The sequence below is a fragment of the Lygodium microphyllum genome, chromosome 3 (assembly GCF_053477565.2).
Source record: "Lygodium microphyllum isolate KBCC chromosome 3, Lygodium_microphyllum_v1.1.10, whole genome shotgun sequence".
Classification (NCBI taxonomy): Eukaryota; Viridiplantae; Streptophyta; class Polypodiopsida; order Schizaeales; family Lygodiaceae; genus Lygodium; species Lygodium microphyllum.
The window spans coordinates 48,897,979-48,922,676 of NC_141137.1; the positions used below are offsets into that span (position 1 = coordinate 48,897,979).

A 24,698-nucleotide genomic window follows, 5' to 3' on the forward strand; every position below is an offset into this window, starting at 1 on the left:
TAAAAGAGAAGGCTCTCCTTGGGTCTGAGAGAGGTGAATGAAGCATCACTTTGCATGCATCCAAGAGGAGAATAGAAGGTGCAAGTGCTGCGGAAGCTTTGCTGAAATCAAGTGCCAAGAGGAGAGCCCTACACATATTGTGTAGGAGAGAAGGAGACTCAAGAAGGATCAAAAGGTGCCAACTTCCAAGTTGTGCAAGTGTTAGTCAGTTGTATACCGTGCAAGGAATCGTAATCTTGTTTCCAATATCTACAAGTAAGAACTAGTTTATGTGTAACGGAGGAGCTTGCTCCTTGTCAATAATATAACTCCACAAGGAGGGGGGAGGGGGGGATTGGCCTATCTTGCAGTCCCTAGTGTGTTGTCAATTTCTCTATCTCTATCTCTATCTATCTCTCTCTCTCTCTCTCTACAACTTTCTTTTCTCTCATCTGTTCTCTCTCAGCGGCAGCATAATATTCACCATATATGTTTTAAGTATATAAGAAAGTCGAGTGTGTATCTCAGACCTTATAACACACTGTACACATAAACTGATAAATGATTAATAAACCTACTAATAAATTAATAAAATAATAACAAATAACAAACTAATAACCAATCAACAAATAACAATAAATAAACCAACAAACTAAGATTAACAGATCTCTCTCTCTCTCTCTCTCTCTCTCTAACCTCTCACCCCCCTTCTCTCTCTGTCTCTCTCTCTCTTTAACCTCTCAGCACCCCCTCTCTCTCTCATCTCTCAGCACCCCCTTCTCTCTCAAACCTCAAACCTCTCACCCTCTCTCTCTCTCTCTCTCTAAACGTCATGGAGGAGGCCACAAGCGTCTGGCTAGCAGGTTTGGTGGGTTGGGCAGGGGGGAGCATTTGGTAGGTGAATGAAAGGCTCTGGCAAGTAGGGGTAGGTGTGACCATGAATGACAACAAAGAGTCTCTCTCTCTCTCTCTCTCTCTCTCTCTGTGTGTGTGTCTACACCGCCATGGAGGGAGGTGCAAGCATCTGGCTAGTGAGCGGGTCTAGCTGGTTTGGTGGGTGGGTTTGGCGGGTGGACGGGAGCGTCTTGTTGGTGAGCACCAAGCTCTAGCAGGCGTAGCCGGTGGGCGCTAGCCAAATGAATAACAGCGAGGAGGCTTTTGTTGGTGGGTGGGGGTGGGTGCAAGCGGACATGGGCCTTTGACATGGACAAATGATGCTTTGTAGGTGGATGACACCTTGGAGCCTTGCGAACGGGGAATAAACAGAGCCTTTGGCTAGTGGGCATGAGTCTATGGAGAAGGCAAATGATGCCCTACAAGTAGACTCGTAACGCACAACGAAAAGGACGTACTTATCACCTTTTCCAATCATTTCCAAACATTGAAAAATTCAAACTGGTGATGATTGAAAAATTCAAACCTTTTTCCGATTTGGGTAACCTCAAGTTGGGGAGCTCTCTAATGCTCGAGTGTATCTTGAATCTATAACCAAAATAATAAAATAGTATAGTTATAGATTACCCCTCGTTAGAAAGAAATACAATCCCTCAAATCTTCAAAATCAAGGCGTGGTTAAAGTTCGCATCGGCCTTTAGAATTCCCTTGTGTAAAACGTGGTTTAACGCTGGCGTGAACAAACAAACGGGCAGGTGCGAGAGAGATTCCACGATCGAGAGAGCGTCACAGAGAGAGAGAGAAGGGGGGGGGGCGGGGGAGCTCGAGCTCTCGGCCATCGTCTCATTTCGCTGTTTCGGAACTCTGTAAGTACGCAGCCTCTCTTTCTCTTTCTCTGTGCAGAACTAGATCCCCGTTGGGATGAATCAGATACGAGGCAGTTTGGATTCTTGTCTAATCCATTATCTAAATGTCGAGCACTGCCTTGCGAAATTTTGCCACATAGTTAACCTGGCTTGCACTCTGTCAGTTTGTCTGAGATCAACAGAAGGAAATGTGCAAGTCAGAATTGCTTACTAGCAGCTTTACTCCATGTGCTGGTTAGGTGTATGCTAGTCTTCCCAATACGTGATTCAAACTGTTAATGGTAATTTGAGGTAGAATTTGAAGGTGTTCTACGCTCTCCCCGATGATTGTATTACGGCCTTGCCTTCAGCGACAAAGAAGATGCTCGAATGGAAATGATGGAGTAGCAGCCTTCCCTAGGCCTTGTTAGAGACAGACCCCTAGTTCAGTGCCGTTGCCTTTACTCTGCACTCAAACATAGGTTCCAGATACTGCACGTGTCACAGTTGGAGAATTTAGTGCAGAGATCTTGTATATGCTTTACATTTCCCATCCATGGTGCAATAAGTGATCAGGTAGCAAAACATGGTACAAGTTTGAATAGTACACCTGTCAATGCATCATGTGCTGTAAATTGGCAAAGCGACACTACCTGTTGATGCTTCATGTGCTGTAGATTGGTAATTGATGGTTGCTACTCCAAAAAGTTCATGTGGACTCGTACCTTTCCAAGATACCTCAAAGCAGGACTTCACCTCAAAGATCCACTTGATGCTGATCACATGGTGAGGTGGAAGAGCCTTTGAAGTTAAGGAGAGAGCGATGGTGTCTAGGAAGGCATGGATTGCATCAAGAGCTGACATGTGAAGTGCTAGGCAAAACGTACAAACCTCATTTGGGAATTCTTAGGGGAGTCTCATATGCAGAATGATCTTGCTATATGAGGGGAGAGGGAGTGGGTGGGTTCGTTGGATCAAACATGGATACTAGGGGGATTGGTGTAGTCAAGGAATGGGAGAGGCAGCTTGGGGTTGATGGTTGTTGTGGTCAGCTAAGAGCTCTTAGTGTGAAGTGATTGAGATGTCATGAGTTAAGTCCATCTCGCTCTTGCAAAACTTAGTGCTCAATATAGCTTAGGAAACTCTTGTAAGAGCATTGGTTTTGATACCATTTGAGGATGCACTAGGGGAATTGGTGTAGTCAAGGAATGGGAGAGGCTTGGGGTTGATGGTTGTTGTGATCAAACATGGATACTAGGGGAATTGGTGTAGTCAAGGAATGGGAGAGGCAGCTTGGGGTTGATGGTTGTTGTGGTCAGCTAAGAGCTCTTAGTGTGAAGTGATTGAGATGTCATGAGTTAAGTCCATCTCGCTCTTGCAAAACTTAGTGCTCAATATAGCTTAGGAAACTCTTGTAAGAGCATTGGTTTTGATACCATTTGAGGATGCACTAGGATCTGTAGAGAAAACATAAAGTGTATGACACTGATTTGCAATGAACTGAGAAAAAACACAAATGAAGAGAGGCGAGAAAGACAGGTAGGATGAAAGTGAGTGAATAGACGAAGTATGCTAGGTGTGATATAGTAGTTGTTGAAGGAGCAGAGAACTGTCTAAGAGTCATTGTGTATTTTGTAGCATAGATGCCAAGTGCTGATGGGAAGAAACAGAATGGTGCCAAAACTTGGACCAAACACAGCATGTGTAAAGAAGCTGTATGGTTTGTGGGGAGAGACACAAAGTGTACGGCAAACACAATTACAAGGAAACTTAGAAACACAAAAGAAGAAGAAGAGTGGAATAATTAAAATCGAATCATGCTGAATAAATCATGTTGATACAATGGAGCAAAGCTCTAAGATGATTGCTCTATCCTGGCTGATCAAGTGGCAGCACTTGTAGGGAATCTGCATGGTGAAGGGAGCGAAATGCAATCCTCCAGGCAGTAGGATGTCAAAGTAGATGGTGTAGAAGGAAGGACAGCTAGGTGTAGAGGGAGTGAAACATGGTCCTTAGGGGCTGTTGGAGTGAATAAGATGATCACTGGCAGTAACCATGTGCTTTGGAGATGAAGAACAATAGGGAAACTTGCTATGACAGTAATTTTCATCGCAGCAGGGTCTGCATCAGCAAAACACAGATCTGCCCAGGGTGTAGACTACTTGGAGGAGCCATGTGTGTGATGCCAGGAAGCAGCTGGACAGCAGAATGCAAATTTGCCAGCTTGGAGAATGGTTGCCAGCAACAAAACAAGGGTTGCCAACTTGGAGAAGAGGGTTGCCAGTAAGCTAGAGGTGGAATGGTAGGTGGGCAGCCAGATCTGCCTTGAAAGCACAGCTTGTAGGATATGAAACAAGGCGTCAGCAGCAGCAGACAGTACCATAGGATCCTCCACAAACTGCAATGTCCTTTGTGTCGGGGTGTAGGCAGCAGTGGAGGCGCTGAGGAATGAAGGGGAGAATGTTAGAAGATGAGATTGTAATCTGAGGTGCCCTATTTATAGGCATTCCACACTCTCGAGTAGTGACCTAGAATATTGGCACCCAACCTTTTTGAGGGTTGTAAGTGTGAAACCAAAAGGGAGTCAAGGAAAAGAAATGCACTTAACGACTGGTTTTCTGAACACCCCCACTCAAGCCCAAAAAGGTGTCATAGGAGGAGTGAGAGAGAAGATTGACCATGTAGTTCAAAATTCCACTTGAAAGGAGACTTGTAGTGAGGAATAGTAGACTGGATGAGTTGATAGTACTCGAAACTCAGCCTCGAGAGAGAAGCCACAAGCTTCATGTCTCCATGGTGATAGAAATATGCGTGTCCTATTTGTAGGCACTCCACACTCTCGAGTAGTGCCCTAGAAGATAGGCACCCAACCTTTTTGGGGGTTGAAGTGTGAAACCAAAAGGGAGTTAAGGAAAAGAAATGCACTTAATCATTGGTTTTCTCATCAACCCCTCTCAAACCCAAAAAGGTGCCCTAGGAGGAGTGAGAGAGAAGATCCACCTTGTAGGCCTGAATTCCACTTGAAAGGAGACTTGTAGTGAGGAATAGTAGGCAGGATGAGTTTATAGTACTCGAAACTCAACCTTTAGAGAGAAGCCACAAGCTCCGTGTCTCCATGTTGATAGAAATATGAAGGCCTAACCACTAAGTCATGGCTGAAACATCCAAGGCCCTAGACTAGGTAGAACCTGTAGGTCCTAGGTATCAATAGGTGAGATGGTAGCTTGATGTCGACGACCACCCCATCCAAGGGAAGATGAAGGAAAAAGCTTTCTCCCAAGGTGTGTGAAGGATCGGACAATGAGTAGGGACGTCCTCTGAAGTTGGAGGAATGGGATTTTTGAAGTTGAAGCAAGATAACCCCCCTTTGAATCCCCTGTTGAGAGAAGGGAATCTAAAAACTCATGGAACATGGACTCCAAAGTGTTCGATGATGAAGGAAATGCAGCTAGTGGTATCAAAGAAGGTAGCTGGGGCTACAATGGAATAGAAGCTAAACAACTCCTAGAGGTGGTCTCTTGAACGTGAGTAGAAGAGGTTGTTAAAATCACATGTATACTCTGATACTGTGTCAAAATAGTGTGACGGGATAGTATACACTCTAGGATTTGTGGGAAGAAACATAGTGTGTATGGTGTATAGCAAACATTGAGAGAAGAAGAAACTCAAAAAAAACATAGAAGAACAATGATGAATCATAAATCATGCTAAGTGAATCAAGTTGATACAACGGAGCCGAGGCTCTGAAGATGACTACATTGTGTCGTCTAATAAGGGGTAGCACTTGAAGGGAATCTAATCTATAGAGGAAGTGAAACACAATTCTCCGGGTAGTAGGGTATAGAAGGTAATGTCGGAGATGAAGGACAATCGTTGCCAAGGGAGTGGAATGTAATCTTTTGGTGCCATCAGAGTTGAGGAAGAAGATCACCAGCTACGGATGAAAACTTTGGAGGATAATGAATCATAGGGCGATTTGTTAGATGAAGGAATTAGATCCTAGATGGACCGAAAAATTGCAAAACACAGCCTAGGTAGAATAGCAGGTGCTTGCCGGAGGTGGAGCTGATGTTGGGAAGTGCCCAAACAGCAAAATGCCGCGTGGGATGATGGCGCCTAGTGATGAGGAAGGTCACCTAGTAATGGAGTAGTCAAATGTAGTAGTAGAATGACAAAGTAAAACGCATCAGTAAAATACCGTGGTAAAATGCCATGGTAAAATGTCAAGTGAACACGGATGTTGTCACAAGGACGTAAAATTTTCGAATGCTTTGCTTTTATTAGAGATATTTGATTAATTTAATAATCAAATGTGCAATGTTGTGATGCACATAGGAGATATTTCATGGTTATTGGCTAAGAACCCCGAGGAAACAGTGGGTGTCAAAGGCAAAAGTTGTAACAAGTTATGCCAACTAGGTTCTAGATGACAGTTGGTGTCAATTTGGCCCTAGGACAATTTGATTGACCTGTAAGTGTCAATGGTGACACTAGGGACTAGACATTAATTAATTAATTAATGCTTGTCTAAGGGTCAATTAAGGCTCAGGACCACTTGGGGTTGCAAATGGCTTAGCCAATTAATTTGTGGGTAGGCACATCTAATTTTGGGCAGGGTAAAAAAGGGTCGAATTGATTTTCAGAATTAATTAATTCTAAAAATTAATTAAATGACTGGAAATTGCTAGAAAATGAAAAAAGAAGGCTGCCAGTTGGCAAAAATTCCGGAAGGCTGTTTGGGGTTGGTACTATAGAGGTTTATTCAATGCATTGAGGCTAAGAGAGAGAGAGAGGAAGAATAGGTTGTTGGTTGCATTTCCCAATTGTGGAGACCATTTGGACGTTGCCAACTACAGGAAATACCTTCCCAGGAGTAGGTGACAGCATTTATGAGCCCTACAAGAGTTGGCGACAGTTTTAATGCAAGTGACAACCATATCTGGCGAGTTTGGAAGTAGGTGACAGCTTTTGGGCTGATCCAGACAAGGGCAACAGCCATTTTGAAGGGTTTCCCACGAAGAAATTCAGAAATTTCTCTCTCTACAGCATTCTCTCACCTTCTCCAGCCTATTCTTTGATAATCCCAGCAAATAATAGCTATTTGGAGCATATCTCAGCCAAATTTGGTGGTTAGCTAAGGAATTTCTGCTGTAAACCCTAATTTATAGTAGAAATTAGGGTTTAGCAGCTACACGTGCTAGCAATTAGAGGCATTGCAAACTGAAATCAGCAGATGGAATTCTAGGAATTGCCAAAGATTTTAGATGCTAGCCTATCCCAATTGATTTGGGGCAGCATTTGCCTAGTCAAGGGTCAAGATTTGACAAGTCTTGGGTAAAGATCAAGGGGCAAATTTCTCAAAAGGCTTGTTGATCATTTATGACAGCAAGGGGCATTTGGATCAGCGGCGGAGAAGATTGAAGAATCTCAGTTGTACTCTCTCCAATTGCAGTACAAGTTAAAGAAATACCACAAAGGGCACGAATTTTGGGGCTAACATAGTGTCCAATGTCCAATGTTGTATGGCAAATTGTGCATTTCAGTTTTGTGAAATTGTTTGGTGCTGTAATTGAGTGCTAAATCAGGTCATTGCTAAGATACCATTAAATCCCTTGACTTGGTGGGTCCGAGGCACTTGATTGCAAGCCAAAAGCTTTATGCTAGTGTTGAATTTGTGCTCAGCTGAGTAATAATAGCAAGATGTCGTCAAACAATGAGATGGAATCAAGTAGTGATGATGCCTCTCAATATGAACATTCACATGGGGAAGAAGGAAATGCAATGCTTGATCTTGGACAAGTCTCATAGTATGGAAAACAAATTGAAAATGTTGCTGTTGGTTAAGATACAAGGCCGTCAAGGCAAAATGATGCTAATGTTTAGCAAGGGGAAGAGGAATTTGATGATCAATTAAAAAATTGAATGAGCAGTAAATCTCTTTGCTGAATTGGCAAAGGATCCTTAATTCACTCGATTTTCAAATGCGTCAAAGAAAGACAACAAGGGGAAGAATAAGAAATCATCTTCTACATCTTTAGGACAGCAAGATGCACCGAAGAAAATGCCAGACTTCTCATGAAGCTCCCAATGATGCTAATGAAGAAAAGTAGTTGGTACCAATGAGGCAAGGAATGCAAATGTAAGGCCATCATGGAAGTGCTAATCTAATGGATTTTGGACAACTGGGTATGCATACAATGATGGGGCAGCTAGGATACTTTGGTTGTAGCATCATTTTTCATGTAATGGTTGGTCAGGAACTTTTATGGGAATTTATAGCACAACTCCTTATGGTATGCAACAACCTATGCATGGTGTGCAAGGCCAAATGTATTCGGAAATGACTGGTAATATGCATAACCCTATGTATGACGGCATCAATTTGATGCATGGGGCAGAAAGTGGCATGTTTGCTTGCATCCCCAAATGCTTATGGGACCTAAGGGATGAGTGCTGTTCATGTAAATGCTTTTTTTGGTGTTAGTCATGATGCAAATATAGCAAATGCACCCTTTTGCAGTAGCCAATGTATGATAACTTGACTCCCAAAGGGGGAGCAAAAGACTATGATGAGGGTGGAAAAGGGGTGAAGTTTGAGCATTTCACCGACGAATCCTTTGAGATTCGGAAGACAGCCACTTTCTTGAAGGGGAATGCATTGCAGTGGTGGTCCATGCTCTTAATGTAAGGTAGAGCATTAGCACCATGGGTACAATTCAAGAAAATGTTTGCATTGAATTGATTGACTAGTACGTTTGAGGTGGATATCATGACAACTTGGAATAAGCTAGATGCAAAACAATGCAAGAACTTGGAGCAAACGTGGACAGTGAAGAGTTCTTTATTGCTCCACTTGAGGGTTATGATGTCTTGCTTGATATGCCTTGGTGCCATTGTATGTATGCGGTGATTGATTCACATGGTAAAGTGATTACTATTTACATAAGGACAAGATCCATACTTAGGATGTAAAGTTAAAAGGGGAATCTGTCCTTGTTGTATTAGTTGTTGCCATTTCCAAAGTAATAAAATATCACCTTTCAACATATTTGGTCTTTACTTAGGATAAGGTTGATAATGAAAATGTTGAGGATATGTCAAAGTTAGAGAAGGATCACATTTCATTTTTGAAAATGTATGTTGATTGCTTTTCTTAGTTACTTTCGGGGCAGCTATTGCCTAAAAGCCAAGAGGATCATGCTATACATCTTATCCTTAGAAGTAGCCCACCTAATAAGCCACCTTACAGAGCAAGTGTAGCTCAACAGGAGGAGATAATGAGTTAGGTAAATGAGTTGTTAGAAAAAGGGATGATTCAGCCCAACTTATCTTCCTTTTGTTATCTAGTGCTTTTGGTGTATAAAAAAGATGGTTTGTGATGCATGTGCATTGACTATTGTGTTTTGAATAAAATCACGATAAAAAATCGGTTTTTGATTCCTCAAATGATGATGCTGTGAATAGATTGTATGGGGCCAGCCATATTCAGCTGTATAGATCTGAAAAGTGGATATCATCAGATACACATTAGACCGAAGGATATGCCTATGATAGCTTTCAGGACATCTTTTGGGTTGTATGAGTATCTTGTTATGCCTTTTGAACTTACGAATGCTCCGCCATTGGATGATGACTGCATATTTAGGTCACATAGGGGATTTGTGGGCATCTTTTTTGATGAGATGATTGTCTACTCAAAGAATGAGACAGAGCATAGAAAGCATTTGGACATTGCATTCAATGAGTTGTGTAAGCACATGCTGGACATTAATGATAGGAAAAGTGATTTTTTTTTGCATGAGGTTCACTCTTTGGAACACATTGTATTGGTTGACGGTATTCGTATGGACTCTATAAAGGTTGAGGCAATATGCTCATCGATTTTTGAGTCTATGCTCCTATTATACGAAGTATGTACATAGTTTTGCTGAAATTGCATCTCCATTACATGCCTTGTAGAAAAAGAATGTACCATTTAGACGGACAGCAGTGGAAATTTCAGCATTTGATAAGCCTAAAAGAAAAGACGACTTCAGATTCTGTGCTTGTGTTGCTTGATCTAAGGAAGTCATTTGTAGTTGAGTGTGGTGCATGTGGGAATAACATTGGGGCTGTTTTAATATAGAATGACCGAGTTGTAGCTTATGAGAGTTGTCTTCTCCATGGTGTAGAGAGAAATTTGCAGATCTATGAGAAAGGGCTCTTGGCGGAAATACTACTTGTTAGGGGCTCATTTCATAGTGTAGGCAGATCGTTAGACATTGAGGTACTTTCTGATGTAGGCAAAGTTGTTAAAAAAGCATATGAGATGGGTAAACTTTATCTCTTTGTTCCATTTTCAAATTATACACATTGATGGTAACAAGAATGTTGTGGTTGATGCACTGTCACCTAAGCCTCAGATTTCAACCATTAGTATGGTAGTGAGTTGGATGCCGTGATTGATCGATATGTGACCGATTTTGATTTTGCCAATATGTATGATCAACTTTGCAATGACTAGAGGCATGAACACTTTGTGCTTAGATATGGTTTTTGATGATGCATGGATGACTATGTATCATAGAGCAATTTAGGTTTAGGGTGATCATTGAGAGTCATGGTTCTCCTTATGCAGGGCATAGAGGGATTGATACCACAATCAAAGTAGTGGAGTATTTCTTTTATTGGCTAGCTTTGAGGCATGATGTAGAGTAGTTCGTTAGGATATGTATCACGTGTTAGAAAGTGAAGCATGATAGGCAAAAGATGCCGAGTTTGTTGCGGCCCTTGCCTATTCTACACAGGTCTTCGCAAAGCATTGTTATGGATTTTATCTTTGAGCTTCCTAGGATATCTACAAGCAATGATGGGATATAGACTATCATTTGCAGATTCAGCAAATAGGCTCATTTCATTCTGGTGAGGAAGAAGATAAAGGTTAATCATATGGTACATTTATTTTTGCACCATGTATTTAAGTACCATGGTATGCCAGAATTGATTCTCAATGATTGTGATTCTCGGATGACCAATATTAGATCTTTTGAGGTGTTATATATCTGAGCATAAGACAAAATGGGAGTTGTATTTGCCATTAGTAGAGTATGTATACAACAATATGGTGTGTAGTTTTCCATTGGCAAATCTCAATTTGAGGTTGTTGAGGATGACAAGAAGTTACTATCTATCTTGCATACTAGGGATAAGATCTTTGAGGCTGATTGCTATGTGGAAAGCTTGGATGCAGCCTATGCAAAGTTAAAGTATGCACTTCAGAGATCTTAGGAAAAGCAAAAGGAGGTAGCTAATTGCCATAGACATGCTTTGCACTTTGATAAGGGTGATTATGTATTGTCGTATTTTGAAAAGGCAAGGTTGAAAAATATGAAAGTAGAGAGAGGTTGTATCCAAAGTTGAGTATGTGATACTTTGGGCCCTTCCAAGTGTTGGAGAAGATTATATATCTGATCCAATTCCAGCCATATCTCCCTAGCCATTGTTAAATGCTCTATATGAGAGATGACAGCTGTAATACATGAGAGAGAAAAACGAGCGAACGCGTGCATTGAGTTTATCCCAATGTGCCTGAGCCTTTGCTAACTCCGCCTTCTCACTGGAAGAGAATTTGGACTCGTCTCGCGAAGAAGGAAGATTAATAGCCTCTGTAACAAGCTCTGCCAAATCATAGGACTCCGATATGGCAAGCATGTAACCCCTCCAGATGTGGTAGTTCTCACCATCGAGCTTTTGATCTGAAAACAACCCCATCTGATTGTGAAAATATAGCCTGCTAGAACTGAGGTTTACTCGTCTTGTTCCCTCTTCACTCGCCGGAGGCGATGAAAAGGTAAAATCTGCACCTGAAGGCAAAAAACACAGCCTACTTCTTTCTCTAACAGCAAAAAAGGCAGTAGCTTTAGCAAATCTTCTCTTTTCTTGCACGCCCACACTTGCCTCAGCCTTGTTTTGATGCGCAGCCCACTTGTCGCACTTGAACGTTGAAAATGCAGCCTTGTGTCGCATTGAAAACTCCTCTCGAGATAGATCCACCCTAGGTTAGTCCTTCAATGCTCTGATACCATGTTAGAGTGAAGCAATGTGGAAGCAAATGACCATGACAAAGAGTGAACAGAGAGAGAAGAGAGAGAGAGAGTGAAATGCAGAAAATCTGCAGTGAAGAATGCTGTATAAGGATGCAAAATTATACACAGGTGCAGAGGAAATACCTGTGTATGTCTCCACCTCGAGGACCTCGATCTCAGTCAGCCCTGAGTATAATCTCCGTCACCAGCAGGCTGAAATCTGTCAGATACAAGTATATAAGACTGTTGGAAACTCAGCCTTATAAAGGCTGAAAAGAATGCCTCAAAATAACCTGAAATAATCAAGTCGGTTGCATTCAGTGCAGACAGTTTGATTGCTGCTACGTGGCACTGCTGATGTGGCACATGAGATGACTAATGACTCAACAGAGATCTACTCAACAATATATCATCTACATAAAGAATGAGAATCAAGAGGTTATTCCCATCTTTGTGGACAAAAAAGATGCTTTTAGTATGTGAATTTTTGAAGCCAAGAGCAATCAAATATGCATGTATTTTTTTGTACCATGCCCTAGATGCTTGTTTCAAACCATAGAGAGCCTTATGCAACCAGCACACTTTGCTCTTTGAGTCTTTTTGAACAAAGTTGAGAGGTTGAGTGACATAAACCTCCTCACGAAGATCACCATTCAAAAAAGCACTATTCACATCCAACCGATGCACATGCCAATCAAAATGGGTGGCCAAAACAATGAGTCCACTTCTGACTGCATAGCTACCATCCAATACTTATCCTCTAAAGCATCATATTTAGAGACAGGTTTCTAATTGCATGCAGTAGCTATAAGTGCTTGCACAACCACGTTACCTTGTGCATGGCGAGTGGCTGCTCTAGTTCTATCAGGAAGTGGAACGGACTATTTGCTGACCTGTAATGTATCTAATAGGCATTTACGAATTATTTTAGCTTCCCGAATAGTGGCCTCTCATCGGCCACTTCATCATCAGCAATGCCTTGATCAATGGGCTGAAAATTAGGCTGTTGTTTTGTATGTGTTTACTATTGATTTTGCTATTGTATGAAACCAGCCTTCCTTCTTGGAATGGGTGGTGATAACGTGATTTAAGAGTTAATTACAGCAATAAATAAATGCACATAAAATGAAATACACACTTTACCATAACATTCTTGGACAGTAGACTCCCTATTGGCTCCAAAACTGGTGCCCCTTGCGGTATTTCTTTAGCTTTCATTCAATTGGAAGGAGTACAACTTGAGATTCTTCAATCTTCTCCTGCTAACCAATTGCTCTTGCTGTCATAAATGACCAGCAAGCCTTTTGGGTCATTTGCCCCTTGATTCACCCAAGACTTCTTCTCCAATTTGACCCTTGGCTGGCCAAGTGGTGCCCCAAATCAATTCGGGATGGGCTGGCTCCTGAAATCCCTTGATAATCTTCAATTATCAGCTCTGCTGATTTTAGTCCCTCGAGCCTTCAATCTTTGGCATGAATCCCAAGGTGGCTGCTAAATCCTAATTTCTGCTATAAATTAGGGTTTACTGCAGAAATTACAGATCAGCCCACCAAAAATGGCTGAAATCTTCTCCAAATGGCTAAGAATTGCTGAGAATGGCTGAGCATAGGCTGAAGGAGATCAGAGAATGTTGTAGAGAGAGAAAATTCTGAGATTTGTCACGAAGAACTGATTAAAATCAGCTGTTGCCCTGCTGTACCAACCCCAAACGGATGCACCAACAACAATAGGAGCATCAGAGACTGTGATCTTTAGGAGAAAGTGCATTAGTAGCAATTGCCATCTTCCCAAGGTCAAGAATATGCAATCTCCATCACCAAAATGGTCTCCAATGGCTGGGAATTGGCTCCAAAAGCTGGCAGCAATAGTCCAACACCTCTTTCCAACAGCTCCAAAAATGAAAAACGAGATTTTCCTCTCCCTTTAGCCCTATTTAGCCTTTCCCCCACTTGTATGGGAAAGTTTTGCCAAATGGCAGCTTTCTTAATCCATTTTCAGCAATTTTCATCAATTTAATTAGTTTTTAGAATTAATTAATTCTGAAAATTAATTCAGCCCTTAATTCATGCCTAGAAAATTGACCTTGCCCATCCAAAAATTAATTGGCTAGGCCATTTGCAACCCAAAGTGGTCCCATGCATTAATTGACCCTTGGACAAGCATTAATCCATTAATTTATGCCTAATCCCTAGTGTCACCACTGACACTTAATGACCAATTAATGGTCCTAGGGGCAAACTGACACCAAAATTGACCTAGAATCTAACAAGTGTAACTTATTACAACTTTTGCCTTTGACACCTATCTTTTTCACAGGGTTCTTGGGTCTTCAACTGTAAAAAAAGTAGCTTGCACCTCACATGTGCATCTTTTAATTGCACATTTGATTAATCCTTTAATCAAATGTCAATTAAACATAAGCAAAGCATAAAATTTTCACGTCCTCGTGACAATTGTAAATATTGAGTTTGCTATTGTAAACCCTCAGTAGGTTGCTGAAATTGACCAAAATCATGTGCACTTTGTTGAAACGATGGCAACAAATTGTCAAACATGTCCATAGGCCCCACATTGGGTTGATTTTTGCAGTCCATGAAGGGTTGGCGAGCATATTTAGTGAATACCATATCTCTACTAACAAAAATCTTGTTTGTGGATGGTTGGTACAAGCGATATCCTTTACTTTCTGCATTGTAACTAATAAAAATGCATTTGATAGCCTTATGTTCCAATTTATGTCTTCATGGTTGTGGCACCAAAGCATATGCCAAACAACCTTACCCTTCGAGTTTGAGGACTACCATAATTTCCCTTTGTTCCTATTGCTGGCTGCAAATGCTTGATTTTCCATACTTACGTATGATGCCGAAATTATGGGAGGGCATCGTCAAACACTCCTTCAGCTGTTGGCGACAATGGCTGTCACGGGGATGAAGTGGATCTTGGGTAAAGAGGCTAAATCGACAGCTGTTGGGGCAGCCACCCTGCATAAGGAATTCAATACCCCCCCCATTTCAGCATTTTGCGGCGGGCAACGTGCACGTGCCTTCAAAAAGTACCCAGGGGTTAGAATGTGGATCCGAGAGTTCTCGAAACCTCCGTTATGTACTAAAAGAGTCCACAAATGGACCTGGGCTTCCAGGACTGTGCGTTGGCTAGAGAAGTACGTCCCTGAAGCACCTCTACTCGCTGTAAGATATCATGTCCGGAAGAAATGGGAATGGCAACACGAGTGTGTGAGACTCGCCTCCTATAATGAGAACAAGCTCGAATGCTCAAGGAATTACCTCTTTCGCACTAACCTATCGGAGAACGTCAAGGCCTCGGAGGAAAGGTTTCTGTGCTTAGCACGGGTTGGAGGGGTGAAGATGGCGGATAGCTATCGACATTCTCGTAAGCAAACCTGCTCTCTATGCAGCTCTCACGAAGTAGGAACCTCTTATGCACACATCCTGCTTTCCTGTCCTGCGTTGACCGATGAACGTGACAGGCACATTTCGGGTATTATAAGTGAAACTCGCAACCTTTTGTCCGGAGGGTGTACCTTAGAGGATGAAGCTACGCTACTCCTTGGTGGGGAGATTGGCGGGGTGTGTTTGCCCAATTGGGTGAGCACTCGTCCGCACTCGAGGAATGTGGTCCCGGGGCATCGAGCATTATATTCGTGATCCCTACCCTTCGCGGGTAGGGAGATGATGATATCCTCCCTTTGTGATCTTGTGCGCAAGCTCGTACTCGTACCAATGATGGCACTGCCTCGCTCAAGCAAGCGAATGCTGTTGGGAGGCAGTGTTTGCTTGAGTGCGACGGGACACCACCTTTGAGCCGACTCCCAACCTTGGGGTATGGCATCCCTTTGAGGGAACCCGCCGGGATCGGCGGTTTTAGCTGGTGAGAGTCCAGTACTACCTGGACCCCTGCACCGGGGTGCTAGGTGCCTACCTATGCTCCACTCATTGGGAGGTGTCTTCCAAGGACTTTGGTTCTGAAGGAAGTAGCGAAATCATAAGCTAGTTGCACAGGGTTCCGCCTTTGAGTCTGTTTAGGCACCCGGCTCAAAAAACAAAAAAAACAAAAACAAATTGTACTTCTTGTAAGAACAATGACATCAATGCATCAAATGTGTATGCCTCAACATCTCCTTTTGCAAGTAAGCAAAGTGTAGTGATGAAACTATGATAAGTATCAGGTAGGTCAACCAAGACTATAGAAACAAGAGAAGCATTGGGAATTGTTTCGTCAATTTTTTGAAGCTTTTCCATTATGTCCTTAACACGTGTAATGTATGCATCCACTGAATCACCCTCTATCATGTGCTCCATCTCAAGTTATTTGTGCAAATAGGCTACACGAGCCTCATTGCATACTTGATACAATGAAGCACGCTTATCCCGAGCATCCTTGGCCGTTGTGCATGACTGAATATGCAAGATAACTTGTCTTTTGTACGAGAGCGCACTCAAACCATGAGCTTGGGCATCATACCTATCCCGTCTCAATTGATTTGCAATGGGATGTGTAGTAGGGCTTGGTGCGGAAGATCTACTAGTGACAGTGGATGAACTAGATGAACCTTTAGCATTTTGTGTTGGGAACAAAGGGTCACCGTGCCTTTTACGGTGTTCGGGCGTGCACACACCCTTATACATGTACTATATATATATTATCAAAAACCTAAAGTGGTACTTTGAGATTGTACCCAGTGCCCACATTGAGTCCTGTGCTCTCTCTCTCTCTCTCTCTCTACTCTGCACTCCCACTCTCATTGTGCCAACCACAGCATTGCGTGTCTTAATCCTCGCGTACTTTGCCGACAAACTGGTATTAGAGCTTAGGTTGTTGGAGCTGTGTTAGGACAATTGTCAGAGCTGCGTCAAGACTACGTCAGGACCGTGTTAGGACAGTCTGTTAGGTTGCGTCAGACAGTCCGTCAAACTGCGTCAGTCCATTAGACTGCATGAGACAGCCGTCAGACTGTGTCAGTTTGTCAGGCTGCGTTAGACAGTCTGTTAGACAGACTGCATGCAGCAGTCCAATCAAGGTAACAGGACAGATTTTTGATTATTTTTCAGAATTTCAAAGGTTTTCTGAATTAAACCTTCCACCCATTGAGGGGCATTCACATGCGTAAGCTTAGTGAAGTTTTGAGCGGAAAAATTGGGGCGTTTCCTAGATTTGGGGATTTTGATGCAGAATAGGACAATTTCATTTAGAAATTGCAAATTTGGTGCACATTTTCCCGGGAAATTTGGGGCTTTTCACATTTTAGTGAAAATTGTCAATTTGACTGAAATTTGTGCACATGGGACATGAGAAAATTGGGGCTTTTGCAGAATTTCATCAAATTGTGCAATAATTGCTTGGTTGGTATATGCACTTGGGTACATGTATTAATGCAATTTGGGCAAATTCGCCTTTGAAAATTTGGGGCTTTTGACCGCAATTGTCAAATTTGTGATTGAGAATGCATTTGGAACAGGAATTGCAGTAGAATTTTGGGGATTTCACATGCAATTGGTGCATTGGCCTATAAATCTTGCTGTAATTGAGTGGACTGCAGTAGGAGACATTCTCTAATTCTGGAAATCAATTTGCAGATCTTAAATTTCTGCAACTTCTTGATTTTCATTGCTGGTTGATACTTGCATCGTACCATGGTCATTTATGTGACATTTGGGCTTGGATTTGCTGACATTTGAGTCAATTTAGTGTTGCAAATCATGGTTGGAAACAGTGACAGCAGCTACTACCTTTTGCACATCAAGAAGCTTGAGGGGGCACACAATTTTGCAATATGGCAAAAACAATTCTACAATGTCTTGGTGCAGAAGAAACAATTGAAGCCATCAAAGCGAAGGGAATAAGACCAATAGGTATGGAACAAGAAGAGTGGGATGATTTGGATGAGCTTACATGCTCTACCATAGAGCTCTTAGCGTCAGACAACTTGCTCTTTAACATTGAGAATCTGAATTCTGTATATGAAATGTGGCAAAGACTTGAGGGATTGTATGCTTAGAAAAGTGCAGCCAATAAGGTTTATTGGCTGAAAAAGTTGACAGACCTTCGCATGAAGGAAGATACAACCATGTTTGTACATTTGAACGAGTTCAACTAATTTTCAATCAGTTGATTGGTTTGGATTTCCACATTGATTATGAGTTCAAGGCTACTTTCTTGCTATGCACTTTGCCTGAAAGTTGGGATACTTTCAGGACAGCTTTGAGTAACTCAAATGCTCAGTTGGTATATTCTAATGTGGAGAGTTCTTTGCTGATGGAAGAACTCAACAGGCAAAATAATTCAGTAAACAAGTCTTCTAATGCATTGCACACTAGGGGTAGATTTCAGCAAAAGGTAGTTTGAAAATAGAGCACGCAACAAGTCTCGTGGCAAAAATGTGGAGTGTCATCATTCTGGCAAGAAAGAGCACTACAAATGGAACTGTTTTCAATTGAAGAAAGAGAGAGGCAAAAGCAAAAACACTGAAGGCAATAAGGCTAAGAAAAAGAACAACCAACTTGCAAAGAAAAACAATGTGAAGATAGAGAAGGTAAATGTAGTCATTCATGAGAATGATAGTGACGGTGATGTACTCCTTACTTCTTCTTTGAGTGTACATGTATTGATTGCAGATTTGATGATGACATGCATACTTGGATACTTGACTTGGGTGTGTCTTTTCATGTCATACCACATCGTGTGTGGTTTTTCGACTATAATGGTGATGCATGTGGTGTTGTCTACTCGGGGAATAACTATGTATGCCAAATTGCAAGTATTGGTAGTGTGAAATTGGAATTTCAGCATGGTTCCATGTTTGTTTTGCATAATGGGAGGCATGTACCTCAATTCAAGAAGAGCTTGATAAGCACATGGCAGCTAGATGACAAAGGCTATCATACCACCTTTGGGGATAGCAAATGGAAAATTTGTAAGGGCTTTTGCATTGTTGCCAAGGGCTCTAAAAGTGATACTTTGTATCCTTCGTTTGTATCTAACGTGCGTGACCATGTAGTTGCTATAGCCGACTAGCCAAGTGTTTCTTTGTGGCATAGTTGGTTGGGACACATGAGTCAATTGATAAAGGCGAAGAAAAATTTGTAGCTGAAAAAGCTCCGTCATGTGTGAATGTTGATGTAGAAGGTGTGATTGGCATCAATGTTGATGGATTTGAACAAATTTCACAAAAGCTCCAAATTTATTTGTTGAAATTTGGGCTTGAAGATGAAAAGCCCCAAATATTTGGCGTGAAATTGTGAAATTTTTGTTTATTGAACAAACACAAAATCCCCAAGGTTAGGGTGAAATTTGGGGTTTTAGGCAAAAGCCCCAATTTGTTTGAAGAAATTTGGTGGCAATTGATCACTAATGCAGAAATCTCTTAAATTTGTGCTTGTGGAGGGACTACGTGTGAATAGGAGCTTGTGTAACTCAAGGGCTATTGAAGGAATTATATTTCATGTTAAATTTAAATTTGAAACTGTTGGACTGTGGGACGCAGGTTGTCGAGGTATTAAACGGGGCTGCTGCGTGAGGTGGGTCAACGCTAAACTGTCGGGGAAGAGGCAACGGGTGTGATGGATTGTCACTTGTGTGCTGAGTTGAAACTATCGAGATAGAGGTGGAATACATGCGAAGGGTAGAAGGGGCTGTCGGTTGACAAAATGTGAATCATTGGGGCGTCTGTAAGTAGACGACACGTGAAATAGACTGTGTGGGCTGTTTTGACCTGTGGCTTCTGGTGCAAGCTGTAGGTGAGTAGGACAGGGCAGTTGGCACATTAGACGTGAGGACAAACTGATCAATGTAGGAATTTTTAGGCCATGGCTGTCAACGAACAGGCTGTCAGCAACAGTACAGGGTCTATTGTTGTGAGCTATAGGGCACACATTTGACTCAGCCAGGCAGCGACCAACAATTGGGGAGATGGTGACTGCACCAGCCATGTTGCTTAAGTTGTCGGGCAACAATAGGTAGTTAGGGATTGTAGGCAAGGAGGAGAGCAGCCGAGCATGAGGCTTAACAGTGGCTGAAAGGTATGACTTGGATACCATTGTTAGGTTAGGGTTCAGCAGCATGCATGCACACATATGCACTCAGTGTGAACAAGTGGACAAGAAGTTAGAAGAGAGTGCTGGAAGGTCACATCCACAATGTGAGAATGATACGAGAGTACAATCTCCAATGTAATAAGTACCACACCCATTGATAGGTGTTCACATGGGGAAAAAACCCCTCTTTAGCTAGAAGGTAAAAACTGCCAGTGGATAAGGGGGCGTACACACTAGAACTTTGGAGGAACTTGATAAATGTAACAACTTAAGGGAATGAGCTTGAGATTGTCTTGAGTGCAAGTGCTAGTTGGTGTACATTCAACAATATGTTTTTTCAAGACATGAGATACTTTATCATGTTCATGGTTAAACAGTAGTTGTGGGTCATTCAGGATGGCTGTATAGGGAGTGTTTACAAGTGGAGTCATTTAACCATCATATGCGGAAATTATAGATGGATGTATGCTTGATAGCATTGATTGTATGTTTGGATGCACTACTTGCAGGTTTGTTCATAGTGAATGCTTTCTTGTGGTCATCATTTATCACTACATAGTAGTTGTCCATTCTTTGGGTTGTATTGAGGGCCTATGTTATTGTCATATGAGATGTTTTTGCATGCGGATCCTTTCCCATGTTTTGTCAATTCACTTGGGGATGTTGTCATCTTATGTATTGTTAGCATAGAATATGGTTTTGGAAGGGCCACATGATAGAGCAATGGCTATATGACATGGGATGTTGTTGGGCAGTTGGTTATACCTTACGAGGGTCCATGTGCATGATCTTGCAGGGTTTATGTTTTGTATCAGATTGGAGATACTAACTTTTGGAAAATAAGAAAAAAATGAGGGAAAGATAACTCTCTCGATAACTAGGAAACATGAAAACAAGGGAAGAAAGGAATTAGATTTTGTAGGTCCAAGAAGAAAGATAGAGATAAGGGGAGAGAGAAAGAACACAAAAGGTAAAACAAGGGGGAGAGAGAGCTCAGTTGCAATCAACAGATTGAGAGAGGGTGTGTGAGAGAGGCACGAAGTTACGGGTTTGTAGACTACAGTACCTACTATCCTTGGCTTTGATGCATTCAACCCTTCTAGGTATGCTCGGAATCCCTGCTAATATCTATTGTATTGTTCTAGAATCATGGTAGCATTGATTAGCATGCATTAAGTGAAATAAAAGCATATTTGTGCTATTTGGTGGGTTTTGTGCACCACTCAAATGGCGATCGCAAGCCTCGGACGGTTGAGTCGTGACTTGGCTTGGACGTTTGAGCCACTTAAGCGTCCACTCAGACCACTCGATCTCATACGACCATGCTCGGATGGGAACCAGTGGGCCTCGAATGGCCGAGTCTGAGCCTCGGACAGCTGACCTTGGATATTTGGCCAAGCTTGGACACTTAGATAGGCACCCCTCATCTAAGTCGTCTAAGCCTGACCTCTTGGATGTTTGAGTCGTGTGAGTTGAGGGATTTTATGTATGTAGATGGGCTGGTTTGCTGATTGTTAGTGTGAACCTTAAAGAGGATCAAGTGGTTTACATGGGAGTGGAGTAGTTGAATCTCTGTTTTTTGCAGCTTGGCATCTTTTGAGCTCTTTGAGGAAAGGCATGTGCTATTTTGCTGAGGTAGACAGCTTGATTTCGATACTATTTTTATGGGCTGCCATGGATGTCATGGGTGCATGTGTAAACAGGACAGAGATTTCAAGGGAAAAAAAAGAAAATTAGTTTCATAGAAATCATACCTATGGTTTGATGTGGAAATGGTTCTTTGGCTTCATAAAGAGGGAGGTTACATGCAAACTATGGTTTCAGGGAAGAACATGGTACAACCTTATTGTTGTTGAGTGGGTTTATGGATTCATATTTGAGATGGAGAGGGCCTTTAGAAGCAGGAAGGTTTGGTAGATGTGTGCCTTTTATCTGGTATGCTATGTTGTACTAAGACTTTGTTTTAGAAATAGTTTGTATTCATCTTTGCTTGAGGCACAAGAGCACTATGTGTATCAAGGTGTGTGCTATCCATAGGTTGAAAGACTTTGGGTAGTTTCAACATGCCTGATCAGAGAAGAGAGTTCTTGTATGGAAGACTCACAATGTTCATTATGTGAGTAATACTTAGACCTTTTGAAGGTGCTTGACAGAGCATTTGATGAGGTTCGGTCGGGTGTCAAAGAGTTTGACAAAGTTCTTGTTCCAAAACAGATACTAGCACACAAGAAAATGAGGATTCGAGATAAGTTTCATGTCGTTCTCTAGTTGATTTTTGTAATTATTCATTCACTGACGAATGTGAAGTGGATGGAAGAGGATAACTTAGCAGATTCACCTTAGAGATAAGATTTGGAGTATTATTTGATACTAGGGGTTCTTTTCATCCCCAGTTATGCACATGCTCTATGTATCTAGAAGTCACTCGGTGATCTTGAATGACTGGTATTGTAGGCTGCCAGTATACTTGCTATTGAGACCTCTAGAATATGTGTTTTAGACACACAAGTTTCTGGAATTGTTGGGTTGTTTTATAGTCGGTGGCTCCTTGAACCAGATTCACAGTCGAACCAACTTGTGAAGCTGGTATGCTTTGAGGAATTCAGCGAGCTTTTGGCTTGGAAAGTCTTCATACAGAAAGCGTTCTAAGAAAGTGGAAAGGCTACCGGTACTAGTCTTCATAATTCTTACTCTATTTATGAGTTTTTTGAAGTCAATTGTTTTTTAATTGTTATTCTTGTTATTATTTTGTTTGGTAATAAGTTGCTTCATAGGTATGCAATTGAGGACGGCTGTAAGTTTTCGAGAGGGGTTTATGTTACAGCCATGAATAAATAGTAATTTAACAATGCACTTTCTCTGTGGTTTAACCCCAAAGCTACTGCGTTAGGGTGTTACCCTAATTTTAACAACATAACCCTAATTTGGAACATAGAGGGTAATGAGATGGAAAGTGTACTGATTGTATGATTTAACAGCAAAGGATCTAGAGTGATCAAGAATCAAACTTTAAATACAGATATAATATATATATAAAAACTACATGACTGCAAAGAGGATTTTGAGATCATTCATCTGATTTTAATTCTGGGACTGATGATGTGGCAGCACATGGATCATATTTATCTGATCACATAATTAATATTTTAATTGAATTAGTTATTTAAATCAATTAAAAATCATTTATTAATTATTATCTTATTTAAAAGATGTGTTTTGCTATTTAGTGTAATACTTGACTTTTTGCACAAGAAAATTTGGGAATTCTTTTCATTAGGGTTGGATCTATGGAGGTAGGGTGGTTGTGGCTGTTCATGCATTAGTGGTGCCTGCCCTGCATCAGGATTCAGTAGTGGCTGCTTTGGACTGAGTTGTGGCTATCTAAGCTGTGTATGTAGCTGATGTCAGGGGTACTAGCTTTCCTGTGAGGAGATGAGGCTCGGTGGTAGTCAAGGTTGTGTTTGGCTGTAATTATGGCTATTTTGGCAGCAGCAACCAGAAACGTCATGAACATTTAGAAACAAAATGTTAGAAATGTGTTCCATAAGTTTCTTTCAAGTGGGGGTAAAATAAGAAACACGGGTTTTTTTATATATAGGGATTTTTAATAGTTTTGACTAGGGAAAGAGGTTCTAAACCTCTATGGGACTCTCTCTTAAACAAAGAATGGCCAATTGAGCTTGAGTGATAGTAGAGTCAATTGAGAATAATACATTACATACCCATGATCCATTATTGACTTGTCACTTATATCAAAGTGTAATGAAGCAAATTAGCCACATTAGTTCATTTTCCTTTACCAAAATAAATTATGTAAATACCTTAGCCATGAGGGTACTAGGGTTTACTACAAAAAGGCAAGAAGTGCTAATGTAGGGAGCTTTTTGACACTTACACTATTTTTCTTGAGATTTCTTGTTCATCACCATCTTGGGGTGAGTACCAAGCTTTGTTTTCTTGTATCTTGATTTTAGCTTCCATGGCTACGTTGTGCTATGGTATAGCGGAAGATGTCTATGGCATGGCCATGATTGAAGGATTTCATGTTATTTCTTGTTATTTTTTTAGTTCAGTTCATTAGTTTTTCTGTTGATTTTCATGGTAGAAGAGACCTTCTTTACATTGGTATCAAAGCATTAGTTTAGATCTTGTCAGAATTCATTTTCATGCATTAGATCTAGTTGCAATGGCTAGGGAGGGAAAACTGCAGTTCAAATTTAGTCACAGAAGTTATTTCCTTCATAACCATAGTTAGACATGGAGATTTGTCACAAAGTGTGACCAAAATGGAGGTTCTTGGCATAAACCAGTGGAAAATGGTGAACTCTAGCAATTTGGGCAGGTCGTGACTAAATTTGAATCAGAAATTTTGGGCAAGATGGACAAAATGGAGTCCTCAAGACTTTTGAGAAGACAAAAGCTTCGTTACTTTTTCTTAAAGAACGATCTATTATTCTTCTCTAGGTCTATTCTTTTCTCCCATGGAAGATGTTTATCTTGAATCTTCCTTCCATGGCAATATCTCTTTTGTAAACTTTTGTAGCACTAATCCTTGCATTCTAAGGATCACTTGGAGTACCATTTTGACTATGGTGCCAACCTTGTCAAAGTTGCTGTGGAATGGCAGGTTATTCTTCTAAACTGTAGGCTTACGAGCAGTCCATTCTTTTGAACTGCAGGCCTACGAATAACAATTGAGAGAGTCATATGCGTGCCTATCTCTGACAAACCCTAATTGTCCATCTCTTTCCAATTCAATACTATCATACTCTCACCCGTTGGTAGCTCTAGTCGCTCTGCAAGAAGCATGGCATTCTTGCTAACTCAACCAATGCAAACATGGTGAATGACTCAACCAATGC

The 24,698-nt window shown here is 41.4% G+C and overlaps 1 protein-coding gene across 1 annotated transcript in view; it reads left to right on the plus strand.

The window, feature by feature from the left end:
- The first annotated feature begins 1,544 nt into the window (after window positions 1-1,544).
- LOC148038308 (nuclear speckle RNA-binding protein A-like) overlaps window positions 1,545-24,698 on the plus strand; it is an 86,661-nt gene continuing 63,507 nt past the window's right edge. The window contains exon 1 of the mRNA XM_087670438.1: window positions 1,545-1,739. The gene's annotated coding sequence lies outside the window, so the exon portion shown is untranslated. The remainder of the gene's footprint in view (window positions 1,740-24,698) is intronic.